The sequence below is a fragment of the Papaver somniferum genome, chromosome 3 (genome assembly GCF_003573695.1).
Source record: "Papaver somniferum cultivar HN1 chromosome 3, ASM357369v1, whole genome shotgun sequence".
Taxonomy (NCBI): domain Eukaryota; kingdom Viridiplantae; phylum Streptophyta; class Magnoliopsida; order Ranunculales; family Papaveraceae; genus Papaver; species Papaver somniferum.
Genome location: NC_039360.1, coordinates 198786608 through 198811762, shown reverse-complemented (window position 1 = coordinate 198811762; position 25155 = coordinate 198786608).

Genomic DNA, 25155 nt, shown 5'->3' with positions numbered 1-25155 from the left:
TTCAAAATTACAAAAGAAAAAAAAACGAAAAAAATCGATTCATATATATTTCTAGAATATTTCTTTTACAGAAAATAATAGATTTTTGATTTGACTTACAAAAGGCGGTATAATCGCAGAATTACAAAGATTCCAGAATTACAAAAGAAACCGAGAAAAATCTCGTACAGATCAATTTATATATTTATCTTGAAAATTTGCTTTGTTTCAAATGAGAATAATATCTAGCATGGAGAGTAGTAGGAGGCAAAATAAGACCTTCCATCAACAGGCTAGTAAAACCATCCATCAACAGGCTGCATAAGACCTCATTAGGATCATTTCCATGAAAGATTTTTATCGGATGAGATGAAACAACTTATACAAAGGAAATAAAAACAAATAAAAACGATTTGAACTTGCAATTAAATGAAAATTTTTGATAAAAGAAATGTTCAATACTAATCTAAATTCTTATTTGCATTACAACATTGCATGAGGCAGAGAACGTGGAGTATAATTTCGCAATACTTCTTATTCGCAATCAAGGACGGATACTTCTTATACTTCTCAAAGGATACTTCATACTTCATACTTCTTATATATTTCGAGGATTAAGTACTTCTTATACTTCTCAAAGGATACTTCATACTTCTTATAAATTTCGAGGATTGAGTACTTCTTATACTTCTTCAAGGATACTTCATACTTCGCATACTTCAAGAGATGATACTTCTTATTTACTTCGCAACGCTCCGGAACTTCACAAAAGAATAGAGACAAGTACGTACTTTTCAAGTCCAATATTCTTTCGCTCGTTCCTCCAACAACGACTACTACATAGTGGATTTTTCCTTAAAGATCGCTCTTCAAGCAATATTCAAGGAAAAAGAGGCAAGATGTAGGATCCAAATATCGCACAATAGTAAGATCTCGCGAGAATGTAGCAAGAGCCTGAGAGAACGTAGCAAGAGCCTGAGATAATATGAGCTGTAATCCACTACATATGAGATAAAGGAGAATAATCAAAAAGAAAAAGGAGAGAGACACTTTAGGGAGGACACATTTGGAGAGAGAGAGAGCATAATTTGTATTATTATCTTCTTCTTACTTCTTCAACCAAGAGCTCCAAATACTCATTAATGGAGTCTCAATTGTAATCCATATGTAATTACAAACAATCATAGTGAAGATCCCTAATCCCGTGGATGTAGATCACATTGATCGAACCAAGTAAATCTTGTGTCTTATTTTCTATTTTCATTATCTTTATCTTTATTTTCATATCAAATAAGTTTAGATCTAGAAATCATAGTCATGATAATACAAGGGGTGTGTTGTAGGATTTCCTGCAACTACAGACTGTCAGTTAGCAAGAAGTCATAAAAAGCCTTTTTTTATTTCATATTCTGTTTCCATCTATCCTCTACAACTACTTCATATGGATGTATGGGGACCTTCCCCAGTTAACTCTGTACTTGGATACAGCTATTATGTCAATATCATTGATGATTTTTCAATATTTTGTTGGGTTTATCCTCTTAAAGCTAAGAGTGATTTAAAAGTAATTTTTCAGTATTTTAAGTCTTTTGCTGAAAAGTTGTTATCTTCATATATTTCAACCATAAGGATAGAGGGAGGAGGAGAATTTGTAAATAATGAGTTAGGAAATTTTCTTCATTCCACTGGTGTTAGTCATGAACTTACTTGACCCCATACTCCTGAGCAAAATGGGGTTGCAGAGTCAAAACACAAACATCTTTTGGAGATTACTATAACTTTTCTAATTCAGTCTGGCTTATCTTAACATTATTGTGTTGATGCTCTACAGACAACAAACTATGTAATTAACAGACTTCCTACTAGATTGCTTCATTCCACTTCTCCTTATCAAGTTTTATCTGAGAAAGAACCAGATTATAAATTCTTAAAATGCTTTGGTTGTCATTGCTTTCCATGGTAGAAACCTTATACATCCAATAAGTTGCAACTAAGAAGCATTTCTTGTATTTTTCTGGGTTATAGTGCAAATCATAAGGCTATAGATGTTTGGATTATAGCACTTGTAGAGTTTATATCAGCAGACATGTAGTTTTTTGATGAAACTTGTTTTCCTCTAGCACATACTTCACCTTATAAGTCTTGTTTGCCAGAACTACCAGATACTCTTGTCACTACTTCAGATATTGACTCAGTTATACTTCAGAAGTCTTCTAATGTGTTACCATCTACTTCTACTGGTGTTACTTCTAGTGGTTCAACAACAACTAATACTACTTTTTCAAATACTACATGTGATGATTCCACAACATCAACTACTTCTACTATCTCAGGTGCTACTCAGTTATCTTCTTCTGTCAATCCTACTCATTCTATGACTACTAGAAGCAAACTTAGTGTTTTTTAAACCAAAAACTGTTTTTTGATACCAAACATGTTTTATCAACTTCCTTGCTTACTGAAGTACCTCCACCAATTCCATCTTGCTTTACACAAGCAAATAAACACCCCAAATGGAAAAATTCTATGGCTGTTGAACACCAAGCATTATTAGATGTTGATACTTGGACTAAGGTACCACCACATCCTTCAAAAAATGTGGTGGGCTGCAAATGGGTTTTTAGACTAAAATATAAACCAGATGGTACTATAGACAAGTTTAAAGCCAGAATCATGGCTAAGGGACTTCATCAAATGGAGGGTTTAGACTACACAGAAACCTTTAGTCCTGTTGTCAAACCAACAATTATAAGAACAGTTATTTCCTTAGCAGTTAACTTTAATTGGGATATCAAACAAATTGTGTAAGTAATGCATTTCTGCATGTGGATTTACAAGAGGAAGTTTACATGATGCAACCTTCTGGATTTCAAGACAAGGAACATCCTGATTATGTATGTGAACTTCATAAATCTATTTATGGGCTCAAACAGGCACCAAGGGCCTGGTATGAGAAACTACTAGATGTTCTTCTTCAATTGGAATTCAAACCTTCTTTAGCAGATACTTCATTATTTGTGCATAAAATTGGTTCCAGGATAACTATTGTTTTGGTTTATGTTGATGACATACTTATTATAGGAAGCTCTTCTGCTTATTGCAATGAAGTCATCTAATTCTTCAACAAAATTTTCCCTGTTAAAGATTTAGGTTCTTTAAACTACTTTCTGGGTATGGAAGTTAAAAGAAATGCAGTTGGTATTTTTCTTCATCAGACTAAGTACACTCTTTATCTTCTTCATAAGTGTAATATGGTTGGTGCAAATCCATGTAGCTCTCCTTGTCCACCAGGCACTAAACTAAGTGCTAAAGATGGTGAGCTATTACAAAATCCAACAGAGTACAGGTCACTTGTTGGAGCTCTACAATACTTAACTTGGTCCAGACCTGAAATAACATATTCAGTTAACCAAGTATGCCAATTTATGCATTCTCCTACCACTTCTCATCTAACTGCAACTAAAAGAATACTAAGGTGTTTTAAAGGTACTATTGGTCATGGCATTCTTTTTATTAAAGGACTTACAACTATTTCTGGATATACGATGATGACTGGGGTGGGGATCCTGATACAAGGAGATCAACAAGTGGATTCTATCTCTTTTTTAGTAATAATCCTATATCTTGGTCTGCTAAGAAGCAGCCTACTATTTCTAGAAGCTCAACAGAAGCTGAATACAAGTGCTTAACTACTACTACTGCTGAAATTATATGAGTGTGTCAAATCCTCGGAGATATTCATGTTTTTCTTCCTACATCTCCATAGATTCTATGTGATAATAAAAGCTCCATTTCTATGGCTTCTAATCCTGTACTGTATAGCAGGATGAAGCATTTAGCTATTGATTATCATTTTATTCGTGAACTTGTTTAATCTAACTCTCTGAAGGTTTCTTATGTTTTTACCATTCAGCAACTGGCAGATATCTTTACTAAAGTATTTGCAGGACCTCGTTTTTCTTTTCTGAAGAACAAACTGAAAGTGTTATCACCCTTTCAGTTTGAGGGAGGCTAGTAGCAGTAAACCTGCTTTTCACAGTGTCTTGTTATTACAACTTTACTACAACTGTCTTTAATTTTTCTATGGCTCTAACTGTACTACGTGTGTGGCTGTTATTATTTCTTGTCAGAGTCAGTCATGTATTTAATGTGATGTACGGACTCTTTTGTTGTTAATGAAAATCAGTTTCTTTCTCTCTACTATGAAAGAGAGAACATCCTCATTACCTATTGGAGATATCTCCTCATCTCCCACAGACACCTCAAAAAAGCATCTATGGTGGCTTATGGGATGAGATCTGTTTGTTCGAATTTATACTAAAAAATTTGTATTAGGTTTTCTAAATAACCAGAAAAATTATACGACATTTTGTCTCGCACTCTGCTAGGGGTCGTTGCTCCATAGACCCCTTCCACCTAACCTTTCTGGTCGACCACAATCAGGTCTTATCAAGTGCCATGCGGTTAAATAACTTCACTAATCCCCTGTTTATCATGGATGAAATCAATGTAGTTAATCTTGGGTGTCGGTTTTGTCTCGGCGGCGACCGAGATACTGAAGTAACTTTTATCTTAGGAAATTTTTGGTGAAATTTCGGAGTCTTTAATTTCAAAATTTATACCCATGATATATAAGGAAAGCATTTTTCACACTTTGCGTAAGCTAAACTGTTATACATTACCAATTTTAAAGAAACGTGAAAAAAATATTTGAGTTTTTTTAGGGTTGGATTTGAGTTTTATTACTAAATTTTCATATTTAAAACTTATCGATGCGAGATCTGGGATGCATCTCGGTGGAATCTTAGATGTCTTGGAGAGTTTCTCGATCAAATTTCGTTTCACTGAGATCTCGGCCATATCGGCCAAATTGACTACATTGTGTTAGGGCACTGCTTGGTCGAACTCGCAAGTTTTGCTATCTTAAGCTTGCACAAAAGTGTATCTTGATTTTTAGTCTACTATTTAAATTCAAGTCTCATACTAGGATTAGAATATGCTAGTTGAATATAAGATATCACTGAATAACCCTCAAAGATTGAAGACTTGAGATCAAATGAAGACATCTGGAGAACTTCATCGACAAAGAGTATGTAAAGACTGGACCATCCAATTTATTTACGACATTTACCATTTTATCCTTATGAGACTATGTGTACGATTTCAGTAGATTTAATATTATGAAGAAGAAATCTCGAGTTAAGCTTGTCTTGATGTTCATAGATCCTTAACAATCTTGGTTAAGAACAAATTGCTACAAATTACTGTTCATGAACTATTTTTGTTTCAAGTTGATCATTTGGAAATTTCCCAAGCAATTTCATGATATTTTTCGTTTATGGCGATTGAGAATGTTTCAAATTGTTTAAAGAGAGAGAGAGTTTTCAAAACTTACTGAAATTATGGACACGGGGTGGGTGCGCTTACCATAGTGATCTGAGTTGCAGAATGGGGTAGGTATGCATACCTAGTACGCGTAGCCCTGGGATATGAGTTCGTGACTGGCTAAGGGTACAAATATCCGGTACGCGTACCTCAACAACCTGAGTTCATGGAATGATCCATAGGTATGCGTACCCCTACACATACCTACCCAATTTCGAACTAAGCACATGCTCAATAAACTATTTTCAAAAATACATATGTCATTGCTCCAACTTTCATAAATACTTATAAGTCAACTTTGTTCACTAAATCACTCTGTTATTATAAATCATGGTTTAAGTTTTGAGTGTTAATGAACACAATTTTTGCTTGAAAGTTCAAAAGACATAATTGCCAATACGAACTATCAATATCATAGATTTGCTCATTTACCAGGTTCAGTACGAAGTCATAGATTTGAGTGTTGATGAACACAATTTTTGGGTTCGGAACCGTGGACCAAAGTGTATATTATTGTATGTAACTTCAGGGCGAATTTCTCGCATGATTACATGAATTCCTAATAAGAATTTCATCTAAACTAAGAAAGTGTTTGCTTAAATCTCAAGTTATCTTAGCTTGAATTTAAAGATACCAAGAGCCTTGAAAATCCATAACTAGAGAGACTCGTGCAACATGATTTCTCAATCCCTGGCACTTTTGTGTCTTAGTTGCTTGCTAGAGTCGTCCTATAAAAATCTAGGTTTCGACTTAAAGACTTCACTTAGTAATTCGTGAAGCCATGTCCGATTATCTTTTACCTTATAGTTTGTGTAACCTGATCTAGTTCTTATTGATATTCGAGGTTCTTATTATCTCATATCAGGAACGAGATACATGGAAATCACAAAGTTCTCTTTGTCTCAGACTTTGTGATTCTAAACTAAACTCTCCTCTGGTTTATTTGGATCATTCTTAAGAGGTGGTTAGTAATCCTGGATTTTCATCTAACTGAGTGTAAGTGTTCCGAATTCATGAAGTTTTCTAGACTTTGTATATTGCAAACATATTTCCAAACCTATATCGAAAGATCAAAAGAAAAATCAAATAGGCTTATTTGTTAGAGGCATATTGGTATCAAAAGTCTTTACTTAGGTGGAAGTAACTCTTAGGCTATAAATGACGTCATTTAAGGGAATCAATTGCATAGAGCTTTGCGAGGTTCAAGAGACGTAAATGAGCATGACTGTAGCTGAATTTCTTGGAGGGTTAGTTCGGTCTCAACTACATTCCAAATTCGAAGTCTGAGAAAAGGCTAGTGTCTGTAGCGGCTTAATAAAATTTGGTGTTCAAAGATGGACGAGGTCTGGGTCTTTTCTGCAGGGGCAGTTTCCCTCGTTAACAAAACTTCTAGTGTCTTATGTTTTTCCTTTTATGTATTATATTGTTTTATCTTTATAATAGGAATAACACAAGTAATATGTAATCAATCTAGATTTTTTAATTGAATTCGTATCTTGAAAGATAGATCGCAAGTTTCATACTTGTTAGTATTCAGATCCTCTTGATTTGGATACGACTAGAATGGTCTTGGATATTGATCTGTGAGATCGTCCAAGAACTGTTCTTCACAATCAGGTTCACATACTTTTTAATCTAGACATATTGATTCTGAAAGAGATAAGAGAAAATTTTTATATACATATTGTTCATGGATCGTTAATTTATATTTATTTGTAATTGTATTTGGTTTTGTCCATACAGGTTGTCGAACGCAAAAAGTTGGTGGCGTACTTGATACCTTTTCCTTTCAATTGATGTCAAGCAAATACCGTAGACCTAACAAGTATGTGTTTGTAACGATTTGAATCTATGGACAAGTCAATCTCTATTAACATATCACCAGAACTTGATGGTACAAATTACTTATGGTGGAAAATAGTTATACGCTCTTTCTTAAAATCTTGTAGTTTGCAAACATGGTTATTTGTCGTGAATGGTTATGTTCCTCCAACAGTTACAGAAGGAGAAATAATTGTTGCTAAAAATATAGTTGTATATAACGAAACTGGAATGGGTGCTGCAAAGCATAACTCTAACGGATTGAATGATATTGTCCATGCCATAATCCAAGATCTTCAACATCATGTGTCTACGTGCACTATGTTGAAGCAAGCTTGTGATATCTAAAAAACCGTATTTGAAGGGAATACCTTAGAAAAGTAAGCAAGGCTTCAAAACCTAACTTATGATTGAGAAAACCTTCTTATGGATGACAAAGATTCGTTTGAGGAATTTAATCACAAGTTATCTGAGATAGTAAATGCCTTTAATACACTATGTATGACTGTTTCCGCAAGGGATATTGTGATGAAAAAATCTGAGATCTTTGTCATCTCGATACGAGTCTAAGAAGCATGCCACCACAGAATGAAATGATCTTACAACTCTTTTTAGAAGCAGCATCATTGGAAAGTTAAAGATATTTGATCATGAACATCACACCAAGGCTGGAAAAGACATTTCCTTCAAAGCCTCAAAGAACATTGAAGTACTTGATAAAGGTGAAAATGCCAGTGCCTCTGAGAAACGTCTTATTGATGACTATGAATTTTCATATGAGATCATGATAATTCTGTGTTTCTTATCACAAGACAGTTTAGAAATCTTCTTATGAAAAGAAATAAAAGTTTCTCCAGAGAACTACCCTGATCATCAAACAAGCCACCAAATCGTGTTCCTCATAAAAACATGGACTCTAACGACAGTGATGATAAGGATATGCCTCATTACTTCAAGTTTGGAGGGTTCAATCACTTTGCTAATGAGTGTCCAAATCGCAGAAAATAAACTGGTAACAAGGGGCTTGCTGCAAGGATTGACGAAACATCTGATCATTATGTCTCAGAAAGGGAAGAAATTTCCAGTATTGCTCTCTTGGATTCATATGATCATCATGAATATCGTTGTACTCACATTAATCTTGAAAGTTTCCTTGATGATTCTACACAACACTCTGGGGATCTAATATATTTTTCACTAACTAATGAAAATTCCTCGTCAACACTGGAGGACTATGACATCTTTGTCTGTCTGCAGAAACACGTGATGTTCCAGAATATCTCTGCAACTGAACATGATCTTATTGTACAACTGAAGGACATAACCTACAATAATGCTTCAAGTATAAAACAGAAAGTAAGATATGTCAACAAACTGCAACGGAGGTCTACTCTTTTGACAAATGTGCTTCAACTCTTCCAAAAGTGAAATATTTCCAAGGTATATAAGGTTGTACCCTATTCTTCCAAGAGTTTGAATGATTTTAATGAAAAGGATAAACCTAATGGAAAGAAGAGATCTGAATCTAAATGATCAAGAAATATGGATGTTGACAAATCCGTGCAGGAATCTAGTGGTGAGCTCATTAATGCTCACCTCAACATAACTTAATTGTGTTGAAAAGTGCATTATTTTCTCATATGCCCATTAAAAGACAAGAAATAGTGCACTTTACAAGGGCTTTCAAAAAACTAACTTAGTTTGTGTCTTGAGTATAATTATTTGAATTTCATCCTTTTTGATGATTATCTGTTTGATAAAGTAGGGCTCGAGCATCATCAAGTTGTCTGCTGAATTTCAGTTCTCATTTCAGTTCATGCATGTACAACCCATTAACAACATCATCAAGTTGTTCACTGAATTCTGAACCATCTCAGACCCCCATCGATATCAATTGGCAACTGCAATACCATCTCTATAACTATTAGCGACAGTTGTAACTCCAGCAATCCTTGCATCAATTCTTACATTGTCTATACCGATAATGTATATCTTATTAAACCACCATACCAAAAGCTCAACTCTATTTCTGATCTTTAACTCAATGCAGGATTTCAAGATAAATAACTTCTTTAATTAGATGAAATTCTTAGTTTATGATTCATGTACGCATGTGAGAAATTTTCCTTGAACTACAAATAAGAATATGCATTGCGGTTCGGTTGGTTACGGGACCATGCACAATAATGGTTTAACTTGACCAAGTAAGGTCGTGAACATTCAAGCAATAATGGTGTTCAATAACACTTAAGACTAAACACTAATTCATATAAATAAGATTTTGTGAATAAAGGTGTCTTAGAAGTGTTTATGAGAATATAGCAAAATGCAAGGATGCCTCAATAATTAGTATATAAAAGTACAAGGGCTCCTTTGAAAATAGTATGTTTTTTGTTTTCACAAAAAGTGTATAGAAACATGCCCAGATTGACATGGTATGCAAACCGGTTTCAATACCCTTGGACAGTTCGTGAACTTTTCCCTTTGTCAAAGGACAAGGTATAGACACTCTAGGAAGTTCGTATACTTTTTCCTTAGTAATAAGATTCCAGAATTATGTCAACTACGATATGGTATGCATATGAGGTATATATATTCCTTTGCAGTTTGTGTTTTAGATTTAAAAATAAAGTCTACAGAACTATGTCAAATATGAATGATATGCATATGTAAAATACATACCCCAAACGATTCCTTAACTTTTGAGTCTCATATAAAGTTCAGAAACATTCCCTACAACTAACATATACATACAAATTATGCAAACCTAAAACATCTCGTGAATTATTTTACATGGGAAATATTTTAAAGATCAATTCCAACGAAAATAGTTTATGAACAATAAATTGTTCTTAACTAAGATTGTTAAAGGTCTACGAACTTTCATTACTTGAATCATATTTCGAGAGTTTATATAAGACAAGTTTGAACTCGAAATTTCGTCTTTACAATATTAAATATACTAAAATCATATGGCACTGTCTCATAAGATAGAATGGTGGATACTTTGATTAAATAGGATAAGTCAGTCTTCACATTGCAAAAGCGCCACACCCAATAATTCGTTCGATAATCTGTATGGACTAAGCTCCAATATAATTCCGAGAGCACCAACTTAAAAGTGAGACTCAATCAAGAAATATATCAAACAACTTTATCTCGCTTTTTCAATACAATCAGCAAATCGAACAGATAGAAATCTATGAGAGTGATGGATATGAGAAATAACTTGTATAGTACCAAAGACCAATGCCCAAAAGTCAATCAAGATATATCCAACAATCAAAGTTGGATTTATCAACTCTAATTGTACTACACACAACCTGTGATATTTCAATTATATAAACAAATATAATGCGGAAAAGAAATAACATAGACACCAGAAATTTTGTTGACGAGGAAACCGAAAATTCATAAAAACCCAGTTTTGAACACCATGCTGTATTAAGCCGCTACAGACTCTAGGCTACTACAAGTTAACTTCGGACTGGAATGTAGTTGATCCCTAACCAAGTCTCACACCGATTAAGGTACAGTCGCGTTCCTTACGCCTCTAGAACCATGTAGGATTCCGCGCACTTGGTTCCCTTAGCTGATCTCATCCACAACTAAGAGTTGCTACGACCCAAAGTCGAAGACTTATAAACAAATCTGTCTCCCACAGATATGTCTATCCTTTATTTTTTTTTATTCCGTATTTTGATATGAAAATCAAGGTGAACAGGAACCAACTAATAATCCGATCTTATACTCCCAAAGAGCAGCCTAGAAATATTAGTCACCTCACAATAACTTAAATGATTAACAAAAGAAGTTATTGCGGAATCACAAGAGTCCGAGACGAAGAACTGTTGTGATTACTTTTATATCTTACCTATCAAAGATGAATCTCAAGTAAATCTTAGAAAAGATAAAACTCAATATGATAGAACAAGTAAGATCAGAATACACAACTAAAGAAAAAATAGTTGGATCTGGCTTCATAAATCCCAAAAGAAGTCTTCAAGTTGTTAACCTAATAATGGTTTTGGAAAACCTAGGTTAAAGGAGAACCGACTCTAGTTTGTAACTAGGGCACAAGAAAGTATCGGGATTAGGTTTTCCAGTTGCTATAGTTCTCCCTTATATAGTCTTTCAAATCAGGATTGCTTACAATTAAATCTAAGATAGCTTAGTAACAAAGCATTCAATATTCACCATTAGATGAACTTCTGATTTAAGATTCAAGATAAGTCTGCTTAGAAATTACGCAATCAGTCTCCACTGTTAGATGGTCTTAGCTTGTCACACACAAATTAAATATACTTATATTTAGATATGGATACCCATACCTAAACGTGTATATTGGGTTGGTTCAATAACAATTAACCTAAGTTAGCCATATAAACACTTTTGACTTAGCCGTATTCATCTAACACTTCTAGATCAAATATGATGATCAATCAATCATGATATATAATCAAATGAATCTAATTGTGTTTCAAATAGAGTTGTTCAATTATTTACTATCTCATGGAAATATTCATGAACAAATTGAAATAAAATCGGTTTGATTCGTAATCGTACAAAGTACTTATACAAGAATCAATTCATGAACATTAAGCCACGGTTTGCAAAGTTAATTTGCATTCCTTAAATCATAAATTTTTTGGTTCATGAGTATGAGAACCATACATTACCGATTTTATAAATTAACCGATGTGTTCGCAAACTGGGTATGCGAACAACAGCTCCGTACCTTGGCCTAGTCAAGCCATTCGCAAACCCGGTTCGCGAACAACCATTCTGGACCCAACTCAGGTAAACCCGTTCGCACACTAGGTACGCAAACAAGAATTCCGGACCTTCTCAAGTAAATACGTTCTCATATTAGGTACACAAACAAGAGTTCCGGAGTTCGCATACTGTATATGCATACCGTGTTGTCGATCATTGAAATATCCTTAGAAGATGACAACGGTAATCTCACTCCTACCATTAGCTTCAAGTAATTTTCAAGTGATCGAATGATCAATTCGAATCTTCTCGAGCTAACATCAAATGATTGTCCCGCACAAATCATGTAAGATGTTCGAGGTAATTTTCACATGATCATCTTTTGACTTAATATTTAGTTTCCAACAAATAAATTGTTTCCAACTGAACTCATCAAGAATACGATGAACATAGCTAAAGCAAAAAGCTTCCAACATATATTTCGAGAAATAGATAAGCGAGATAAACTCGGCACAAAATATCAAATGTGTATAATGTAAAAGTCTATATAGATATACGACTTAGTCTCATTAGAAGATATAATAGAATAGACTTCTGAGTGATACATAAGTTTTAGTCTCCACATACCTTTTGTTGATGAAGTTTCTCCAAGCTCCTCGGTAGATATTCTTCTTCAATTGGTGAACGTCGTGAAGTCTAAAGCTCAATTACACATTCTATCCTAATCCGAGACATAGCTATAAGTAGACTAGAAATCAAGTATATAGTTTTGATCAACTAAACTTGACAAACAATACTATGGTAATATGTATCACTCCCCCTTAGTCAATACTTCATCTCACAATGAAAACCACTCCCCCTTACATAATGATCCGTAAACCATATGTATGTAGTGTGAGCTACCAAATAATTCCCCCCCTTTTTTGTTAATATAAATTGGCAAAGGTACGAAAACTACGGGATCATAATGAAATTCTCAAGGAGATAATTCATGACTAAAAGAGAACATATAAACTTTGTTTCGATGATTTCACATAGTCGAAACTTATGGTATTCATCAAGGAGTTTATAAAGATACAAGATAACTCCTACAATATTCCACAACCGCACTACCCACAAATATATGGCAATTAAGCACAAGTTCATTTAAGAACTCTCCCCAATTTGATGCCATTCCCAAGAGAACAACATGAGCGACCTTACATTTACAAGAAAAAAAGGATTTCTTTGGACATTAACAAATCACATGGATTTGTATCCAGTAAACTAGAATAAATTAACCACAAGATTAACTTATTGATTAATTTAGTCGCAAACACTCAACATATGAAAACTTACAGAGTGTTAGATCATTGCTCGGTCGAACTCGCATGCGTTGCTATCTCAAGCATGTTTGTCAATATTAGTGATCAAAAATATATGTCTTGATTTCTAGTTTACTTATAACTAAGTCTCGGTCTAGGATAGTCAAGTGTGGTTGAAGCTCCAGCCTCCATGGCGATCATCTTATGAAGACGAGGAACTACTCGAGGAACCGGTGGAACTTCGTCCGACTAAAAGGTATGTGGAGACTTGAACTTATCTATCACTCAAAATTCTATTCTATCTCCTACTCTTGAGACAAAGTCGTATAAGTATGATAGTTTTCATACATACACATTTGCTATTTCCAGCCGAGTTTACTCGCCTATCTTTTTTCTCGAAATATGTGTTGGTAAGCTTTCTCTTTAACCATTTTCATCTTTACCCGTGACGAAGGTCATGATGATGTTTCAATCTTAAAAATAGCTTTGATGACGATAGTCGTGAACAACGCTTGTTATAACATTATAGAAGAATGTTTCAATGATTGAAATGTAGAGTTGAGATTACCATCTATGGATATAAGCATATATAGTGTGTTCGGACATTAGTGTATAACCCCATGTGCCGGAAACCAAGTGCGTGCATATGTGTGCATGCAGTATTGGTGAAGGAGACAGGTTGAGTACGCGTACCCATACGCATACCCATGAAAGTTTTCATACTGAAAATTTCTGCTCGAGTTTGTATGTTTTCAAACTAGTAAACCAGTCACCTTAGGTACGCATACCCGTACGAGTACTCACGGAAGTTTTCGAATCGAAAATTTCTGCTGAGTTTGTAAACTCAAATCCGGTAGCTAAGGTACGCATACCCGTACGCGTACTCAAGCTGGTGATATCTCAAATCGGTAGTTCATGAACTTAAAACAATAAATTATAAGGAATGCAATCTTTGCAAACCGTGGCTAAATTGTTCATGAATTGATTCAAGTGGATCATACCGATTTTGTTTCAATTGTGTCTATGAATAAGGACCTAAGCAATTGAACAACTCTTCAATTAGTTCTTATGAGTCATTTGAACTAGTTATGAGAAAGATGAATACGGTTAATATGAAAGTGCTCATATGGCTAACCATTGGTTAACTATTTGTGAACCAACTAAGTATACACGTTTAGGTACGGTTACTCAAACCTAAATTAATGCATTTCATTTGTGTGTGTGACAAGCTAAGTTTCGATATAACGGTTGAAAGATATTAGCTTGGTTTAATCGGTTTTTTCATCTAATGGTGAATATTGAATGCTTTGTTACCAAGGTAACTTAGATTGCAAATCCTGATTTGAAAACTATATAAAGGAGACATCTAGCATCTGGAAAAACTAAACCCCACACCTCCTGTGTGATACTAGTTGGTTTGGTAGAGTCGATTCTCCTTTAACCTTAGGTTTATTCTCGAGACCCTGTAGGTTAACGACTGAAAGACTTCATTGGGATTGTGAAGGCAGGCGAAACTACTTTTCTTGTAGTTGAGTGATCTGGTCTTGCCATTTTCTATCTTACGAGTTCAATTGAATAATTGGCTTGAGATTATATCTCCGATAGGGCAAGATAAAAAGAAATCACAAACATCTTCGTCTCATCGTTTGTGATTCCACAATATCTAGTTTCGCTGCCATACAATTTAGATTATTGTGAGGTGATTGATAATACTAGGTTGTTCTTCGGGAATATAAGTCCGGTTTATCAATTAGTTCATGTGCACCTTGATTTATCAAAATACGGAACAAAAACTCTTGGGTATTTCTGTAGGAGACAGATTTATTCAATTCCATAGACTTTTCTGTGTGAGACAGATTTGTTTATCAAGTCTTCGATTTTGGGTCGTAGCAACTCTTAGTTGTGGGTGAGATCATCTAAGGGAATCAAGTGCGTAGTATCATGTTGGTATCAGAGACGTAAGGAGCGCAATTGTACCTTGAATCGATATGAGATTGATTAGGGTTCAACTACAATCCAGACCGAAGTTAGTTTGTAGTTGGCTAGTGTCTGTAGCGGCTTAATACAGTGTGTTGTTCAATCTGGACTAGGTCCCGGGGTTTTTCTGCATTTGCGGTTTCCTCGTTAACAAAACTTCTGGTGTCTGTGTTATTTCTATTACGCATTATATTTTGTTATATAATTAAAATATCACAGGTTGTGCGTTTATCGATCAATTGTGAAATCCAACCTTTGGTTGTTGATTGGAAATTGATTGATCCTTGGATATTGGTCTTTGGTACCATCCAAGTTTTTATCCTTGTATTTGATAAAGACTCGCAGATTTCTATTTGCTTGATTAAAGATCAAATCAAGAGATTGAGATATTAACTCCTCGATATACTTTTATCTAGATTGAGTCTGACTGTCTAGTTGATTCTCTAGAAAGTATATTGGAGTTAGTCCATACAGATTGCTAATTGAAATATTGGGTAAGGTTGTTACACCTGCGCATTTTCACAGAGCCACACATCACTTTCACATAAAAGTGGATCAGGGAAAGATCAATACTACGGAATTTTCCAAAAGTTCATTCTATGTTTTGTCAATATTTGACTTAACTTTTGAGAATTTATGAGATATAAGCACAGTTCACGAACGTAAAGGCATACATCTCATAAGCAATTGTAATATATGAAATCAATAAGATTAAATACTGTAAAAATCATCTTCCAAATAACTTTAGAATTTAAGTAAATAAATCTAAAAACATTGCAAGATGAAAATTGTTGAAATAGCTATGTGTAATCACAATATTGGCTATTCCAAACCTTAGTTATCCTTCTTAACACAAGAATAAATTCTTAAAAAGAAGTTTCCTAGACATTAAGATTCTTGAAAAAAAAAAGTTTATCGTCCCCGAACTCTTTGTCATCAACAAACACTGGAACATAAGGTTAATGAAGAAAAGAGTCAATTCCGACAAACTTTCTTGACTGTTGCCGAACCAGGGCCTTCTAAATTTCAAGAGATCTTAAAACAATAGCCTTTATTTGCTGAATCTCCATCCTTGTTTATTTCAACTCTTCAAGAACAACAAAAAACTTTTGAATATTTGAGGTGTTAGCCCTTGGTTTCTTCATATTCTTCTTTTTTCTGTTCAAAGTTGTAGAAGAATGGGATTTGTCTTTTTCCTTCATGACTGATGGCTTAACAATCATATTAACATCTTTTCCATCAGAAGAGATGATGCTTGGAGTCTCCATAAAATTAAAATATGGGAATTGTGAAAAGGAACACAATAGCTCCACAAGCAACCTTTTTGATGAAAAGAGTCTCAGAAAAGGAAAAGAATGTAGGGATACAGAACCTATATACAAAGAAGTAGGGTTCATGTACGATCAACACAAACAGCTCTGTAGAGGGTGGAAATGTCGAATTTGACCCCCTATTTTTATTCAAATACTGAGAAATCTTTTCAATACCATTATTTGACGATATGAAAAGAATAAACAGAAATTCAAAAAACAAAATTCAAAAACCAAACTAGAAAAGTTTCTGACCCTATAGACCGATTGTGCACAATTCTTGCCTCTTTTTGAAATTCGGGCACATGAGACAAGATGCACCTTTAACACAATTAGACTGTGTTGGGGTGAACAATAATCTGTCCACCACAAGGTTCTTGCACAAAATTTTCAACACCTCTTTTTATAGGTCGTTTGGACCTAGTTATTTTCTGTAGAGATCTAACATTTTCCTTGGAAATCAACTTCTTAGGAGATGGGTTAAATTTCCATTCCTCTGATGGATTTGACTGTAGAGCAAGTTTGAGCTTGTTTGCTAATCAGTTTTCTCTCTGTTGCAGTTTGTTGACAATATCTTACTTTATGTTTGTACATGAAACAATTAGAGAGTTCATGACCCTTAATAGTACAATAAGAACATGTCAATGTGGAGGATGGTTCAGGAACCATAGCCGAACATGCTGCTAAGTAAAGTGAAGTACCTGAAACATGTGAGATAAGGTTTTCATTAGACAAGGTAAAATCCATTTTGTCCTCCAATGTGGTAGATGAGGTTTCTCCATGGAAAATATCAAGGTTGATGTGAGTATTGCTACAATTATAAAAATTCATATTTTCGCCAAGGAGTGCTACACTTGATTTTTCATCTTCATTCGAATCATAGTAATCAAATGTTTCATCAAGAGTTGCAGCAAGACCTTTGTTTCAAGTGTATTTTCTACGATTTGGACACTTATTAGCAAAATGACCAAAACCTTTACGCTTGAAACACTGTGGCATATCCTCATCATCAGTATCGACAGTATCCCTATTTTTAGGAGGGACATGATCATGAGGCTTAACTGATGATCAAGGTTTGTCTTTGGTGAACCGTTTACTTCTCTTCAAAAGAAGATCTCTAAACTGTCTTGTGATCAGAGAGACTGAGTTGTCAAAATCTTTATCTGATAATTCAGTCTCAATAGGATCATCCACAGAGTTGCCGACACTTTTACTTTTATCAAGTAGTTTAGTGTTCTTTTGTGCTTTGAAAGCAACATCCTTTCCAGTTTTGGATATATGCTCATGATCAAAGATCTTTAACTTTCCAACAAGAGTATTTCTGGAAAGTGTTTCAAGGTTATTTCCCTCAACGATGGAATGTTTCTTAGAATCGTATCTAGCTGGCAGCGATCTGAGAATTTTCATTACAATATTATTTTCAGGAATAGTCTTACCCAATGCAAAAGACGCATTGACAACTTCAGACACTTTGTGATTAAAATCATCAAATGAATCTTCATCTGCCATAAGAAAGTTTTCCCAATCAGAATTTAGGTTTTGAAGCCTAGCTTCTTTCTCAGAGGTATTCCCTTCAAATACGGTTTATAAGATATCCCAAGCATCTTTAGACCGAGTGTACGTAGTCACATGGTGCTGAATATCTGGGATAGTGGTGTGAATGATAGCATCTAAACCGTCAGAAATTTGCTTTGCAGCAAGAATCTCAACTTCATTATATCTACCAATATCCTTTGCAATAGTTACACTGTCTACTGTAACCATTGGAGGATGGAATCCATTAATAACAAGAAACCATGATCGAAAATCATGTGCTTGTAAAAAGGCACGCATAACAATTTTCCACCATAAGTAATTCGATCCATCAAAGATTGGCGGTATACGTTTATAGAAATAGCACTTCTGTCCATATAGTCAGATTACTACGAAGACAGACTTATGAGGTTTTAGCATGTTTGCCTGCTCTGATACAAATTGAAAAAGCGGGGGTATAACAGCCACACCCAATAATTCGTTCGGCAATCTGTATGAACTAAACTCCAATATAATTCCGAGGACACCAACTTAAAAGTGAAAATCAATCAAGAAATATATCAAAGAGCTTTATCTCTCTTTCTCAATACAATTAGCAAATCGAACAGATAGAAATCCGTGAGCCTGATTGATATGAGAAATAACTTGGACGGTACCAAAGAAAAATACCCAAGTGTCAATCAAGTTATATCCAACAATCAAGGTTGGATCAATCGACTGATTGAACTACCCATAACCTGCGATATTTCAATTATATAAACAAATATAATGCGGAAAAGAAATAACATAGACACCATAAATTTTTCTAACGAGGAAATCGCAAATGCATAAAAACCTCGGCACCTAGTCCAGATTTGAAAACCATATTGTATTAAGCCGCTACAGACACTAGCTTACTAAAAGTTAACTTCGGACTGGAATGTAGTTGAGCCCCAACCAAGTCTCACATCGATTAAAGTATAGTCGTGTTCCTTACGCTTCTAGAACCACGCCGGATTCTGCGCACTTGATTCCCTTAGATGATCTCACGCTCAACTAAGAGTTGCTACGATCCAAATTCGAAGACTTATAAACAAATTTGTCTCCCACATATATGTATATCCTTTATTCTTTTTGTTCCATCTTTTGATACGAAAATCAAGGTGAACAGTAACCAACTAATAATATGGTCATATACTCCCGAAGAGCATCCTAAAAATATTAGTCACCTCACAATAACCTAGACGATTAACAAAAGAAGTTATTACGGAATCACCAGAGTCTGAGACGAAGAACTGTTGTGATTACTTTTTATATCTTACGTATCAGAGATAAATCTCGAGTAAATCTTAGAGAAGATAAAACTCAATACGATAGAACAAATAAGATCATAATACGCAATTAAAGAGGAAATAGTTGGATCTGGCTTCACGAATCCCAAATGAAGTCTTCAAGTTGTTAACCTAATGATGGTTTTGGAAAACCTGGGTTAAAGGAGAATCGACTTTAGTTTGCAATTAGGACACAAGAAAGTGTCCAGTTGATAGAGTTCTCCCTTATATAGTCTTTCAAATCAGGGTTGCTTACAATCAAAGCTAAGATATATTAGTAACAAAGCATTTAATATTCACCATTGTTGATGGTGGATTTTTGATGAAGGTCATATTTGAAAAGACGAGGGTACCCAAATATACCTCAATCTAAAACTTTTCTTACCTATAAGTCCTTTCTCCGAAAGTGATTGTCTAGGTACTGAGTCGAGACAATGAAACTAATCGGTTCACACTTCGTGTGATCTTATATGGATACGAGATCGAGACAATACAACAACGAAGTATGTTTACTTGATAACAAGATTCATACTTAACCAAACACAATGAGATCACTTATCAAGTAAATAGGAATTAACGTTTGTGTAATTTACTTTAAATTATAATAAAGACAATTATAATGCGGAAAATAAAAGTAAATGACGCAACAATATTTTTTTAACGAGGAAACCGCAAATACAGAAAAACCCCGGGACCTTGTCCAGAATTGAATACCCTCAGGATTAAGCCGCTACACAAAATTAAACCTAACTTCGTATAGTTGAGACCAAGAAACTAAACCTATAGTTCACCTAGTTCCGTCTGTATTCCCACGCCTCTAACTTATGAATAAGTCACGTACTTGGAACAATTCCTTTAGTTCGTATTCCAAACAGTAAAGGAACAACAAATCTGTTTGGTATCAACTCTCTTCAACCAAGTGATATGAGTTGGACAAAGGCTCTTATGTTTATTTTAACATAAACTCCTTCGTCGGGTCCTTAGATCTATCTTATAATCAATTACCAAAGTAATCATTAAGATTTTACAATCAACACTCTTAATCCAAAGAATTGTGTTGATGTCGATCTACTCAACTAATCAATCCAATTCTATCACAAGGATAAAACCGATTATAGTTGGATCCTCTTTTTTACCGAAACAAGTATTGTGAACACCAAAGATTATGAACCTCAAATCAAAAATCTTCAATATCTTCCTTGTCTTCAAATCTTCTTAGATCTTCAATAAATACCTGCACATAATCACTTAAATCTCTTGTGATCAATCACGCACAGAACGGAGTCTGTTAACAATGGATTATCACAAGATCGTCTTTAGAACTAAAAACAGTCTAAACATCCATGTCGAAACTCTGAACTAGTTTGAGTGAATCTTATATCATAAGAGAAGATCCTCAAGTATAAACAAACTAGGTGCAATCAAAGTTCAACCAGCATTAGTCAATCAAATCAATCGAAAACAAAAGATAAACCGCAATTATCTAGTTTCCCACCAACGGTACTAATAGAGCTTCTCAATCCCAAAGAATACTTTTAAACGAGCGGCCGTAAGAGATTTCGCCTAATTAGGTTACTCTCCTCTCCGAATAGGCGGCTTCACCAGTAGCATCACAACAAGAGGTAGTTTGCTGTTACGAAGGATTAGTTTGCTAGAAGTGAAAACTTCAATATTTATAGACAAGGATGTTTGGACACCAAGAAATTTCCAAAACCGAAAATATTATCAAGATATTCATTAAGGCACAAATTCGGTTTCCATAATTCCTAGAAATGATTTGTCCAAAAATAATGATCGAAATCTCTTGGAAAATCTCTAATTAGTAAATGCACATTACTAATTCTTATTTTCCTAAAAATGAAATTAATAACCTTAATTAAAAGATTCTTAACTTATTTATGTTTCGATCTTGGGATTCTCTTCCCTTAGATATTAAGGAATAACTTTGAACAATTAAAGATTAACAGTCACATCACGTGTTCAAAGTATGTCGACATCCTTACTTTTTAAGTCCTCTTTCATACTTAAAACCTTGAAACCGATTTGCCACACTTCCAAACAAGTTTAGAATTAGTTCATCTAACTTTCAAGAACTATGCGATTGATTAAGAACACTCAATCACAAAACATGGGTGTAACGGTTCTACCAAAACAAGTTTCAGTTCTACCTCCATGTGAGTAATATGCATAGTCACACTAGCTTTCCAAAATTCGGTTGACTAGGTACTAGGATCGATTCCCCACATATATATGGTATCTAACTTATATGTGTTGCACATGTCCATAGGATCGCCCCTCTTTGCCTAAAAACGTGTTGCACATGTCCATAGGATCGGTTCCCCTTTCTGCTATAAACTTGCTGCACCTCATACAAGGATCAATTCCCCTTTGTGATGTACTGCACCTCTTACTAGGATCGGTTCCCCTTTACTCAGATTTGGTCAGACATAAAATCACAAACTCTATCATACCATCTCAGGTGATTACTTAAGATCGGTTTCACTAATAAAAGTCATACCAATACATAAGTCGGGCCTTTGTGAATAGTTTTACCAAGAACACAAACAAGTCATGAACGGTTATACTAATCACACATATTGGTTGTTCACAAGATATGCAATGAATAACAATACCAATAACACCTGACAATTTCCTTTTCGATTCACAAACCAAGTTGATGAATTTACTTCCTTAGAACACATGTAAAACATTGTTCCCTAGGATGAAATCCTCATCTCATGCCAATACATAATCACAATAGCATTTAAACGATTATGTCAATGTCTTATCTACAAAGTTTAATGGTTAAGCAATAAACCTCGTATTGTATTCCTTAATACTATGTCTATCTAGAGTTCAATCATGCTTCGCAGTTTTGTTTTCAATATGCACGACTTGAAATATACGTTAGGGAATGAAACAGTTCAAGTCAAACATCACTAACCTCAAGTGGAAGGATGATTTTGTCGTTGTAGCTCCTTGCTTCTTCACATCTTCAAGTATTCGCAATACTTGTAAAGTCTCATATCCTAATATTTTCAATCTAACCTATACGAAGTTGACTCTAGTACATAATCAAGCGACTCTTAACATGAGTTTTGATTCACTAAAATATGACAACCAAACTTGACATACCAACGCTTGGTGGGTTCAACCGACCTATGCTCTAACAATATTCGTAAAATCAAATTGGAAATCATGTATCTCTGATCAGCATCGGAATCACAAGAAATTTGTATCTTCACAAGGGGTGAATCGCAGTTCTGTGATATCATGGCGGCAATAATGTATAATAGCAATATTAGGGTTTCTGAGGATGAACTTTTAATATTCCATGCAATTTATTATTAAAAGCTGAAAGATTCAACACAATTTATTTGAATTAGGAATTCATTCCTGGTGTATCATATCTGAACGCTCCTAGACATATTGTTTGCTAGTACAGATCAATAGATTAATTGAATCTAGTCGCAGTATTCATTGGATTGAATTCCTAGAAATTATGTGCTAATTAAACCCTAAATATTCATCTACTCAGGATCCATGGCTTTTCTCAGTCGAATTCTATGGAAAGTTATGGATATTAACCTTTAGGGAATTTGGGGAACCCCGAGCAAGAGGCATACGTGTATATAGTGATAATGCTCAAAGGAGCATTCATGAAAGAACAAGTTTGATTAAAGAAGGAAAGGAAGAGATAAAATAATAAAGGAACCATGACGGTGGGCCCACACGGTTCTATCCGGCCATGCCGCCGGTTCTAGCAGGCCCTCTCCTCTTTTATTTTTTTTATTATTATAATAATAATGTTATTATTAGGGTTTTGCTCTTTCAAGGATTCCTCTTTCAATCAAAACTTATGAAACTTCCATATTTTTCCATGAATCATGTGGTTAGCAAAACAAGTGGTCCCGCAACCATGACTTGTCCACTTACAACCATGTGAAATATTAAAATAATATTATTTTAATTTTAATACATTTAATAGTAGTCCTTCTACCACTATTAAGAGTTTCATTTAAACTCGAATTCTTCATACAAGGATGAATTAATGCTCGATGGACCATCAGAAAATACCAAAATCCTCATGATTGGTCCGCAAAGAGCATGGAAACACGGGCACGCCACCATGACCGGTCATGGACGGCCCTTTGGCTCGCAGAAGCCGGTCCCATCCCTCTTGATGATTTTTGACCTAATTAATCATCTGGAGTTCATATTTGGTTCAAACTCCTTCCTGCAACTGGGAATGATGATCCACTCACCATCAGATGGTCCCATGACCACCAAGCGTCGGTCTTACACTTCTTAGTAAGCCCCTTCTTTCTCCTGGCTAGGTTCTACTACCTATTGCACAGTCAAGCACAAATTAATAATGATTAAACAACCATTAATCATCCTTTCACCAACTGCTCTGCAAAGGAGTTTGGTAAATGCTAAGTCTAGCATCCATCTACAACATGGTCGGTCCATCACTCATAGAGGCGGTCCCTCTTTCTTCCATTGGTTGACTCTCAGTTAATCATCCATCATAATTAGGTTTTGAACTAAATGCTCTGTCTAGCATAGTTCTGAACATGTTCAAACACCAATATTTTAACATTGATTCAGTAATCAATATTTATATCAATTAATCAAGTAATATTCGGTTAATATTTTTAATTAATATTTTATATGGCCTTGCTACCGATTATTCATGGATCTAGAAGTATTTGCTCTGACTAACAATACTTGCTCTAATCACCAATGATCTATCTGGAAATACCCTAATTGCTTCAGATACCAATGGGTCACGACAAACAAGGTTCATGAAAAGGTGAGGGTACCCAAATATACCTCAAGCTAAAACTTTTCCTACCTATAAGTCATTTCTCCGAAAGTAATTGTCTATGGACTGAGTTGAGAGAATACAACTAATCAGTTCACACTTCGTGTGATCGTCTATGGATACGAGATCGAGACAATACAACAACGAAATATGTTTACTTGATATAAAGGCTCGGACTTAACCAAACACAATAGGATTGCTTATCAAGTAAATAGGAATTAACGTTTGTGTAATTTACTTTAATTATAATAAAACAATTATAATGCGGAAAATAAAAGTACATGACACAGCAAGATTTTGTTAACGAGGAAACTGCAAATGCAGAAAAACCCCGGGACCTAGTCCAGAATTGAATACTCCCAGGATTAAGCCGCTACACAAAATTACACTAACTTCGTATAGTTGAGACCAAGTAACTAACCCTATAGTTCACCTAGTTCCGTATGTATTCCCACGCCTCCGACTTATGAATAAGTCACGTACTTGGAACAATCCCTTTGGTTCGTATTCCAAACAGTAAAGGAACAAGAAATCTGTTTGGTATCAACTCTATTCAACCAAGTGATATGAGTCGGACAAAGGCTCTTCCATTTATATCAACATAAAATTCTTCACCGGGTATAGATCTATCTTATGTTTAATCACCCGAAGGTAATCAATTAAGATTAAGCCAACAACACCTTTAATCCGAACAACTGTGTCGATGCCGATCTACTCAATTAATCAATCCAATCTACCACAAGGATAAACCGATTATTAATTGGATCCTCTTTTACCCAAACAAGTATTGTGCACACCAAAGATTATAAAACCCAAGTCAGATATTCAATATCTTCTTTGTCTTCAAATCTTCTGAAATCTTCAATAAAAACCTACACACAATCACTTGAATCTCTTGTGATCAATCACACACATAACGGAGTCTGTTAACAATGGATTATCACAAGATCGTCTTTAGAACTAACAACAGACTAAAGATCCCTGTCGAAACT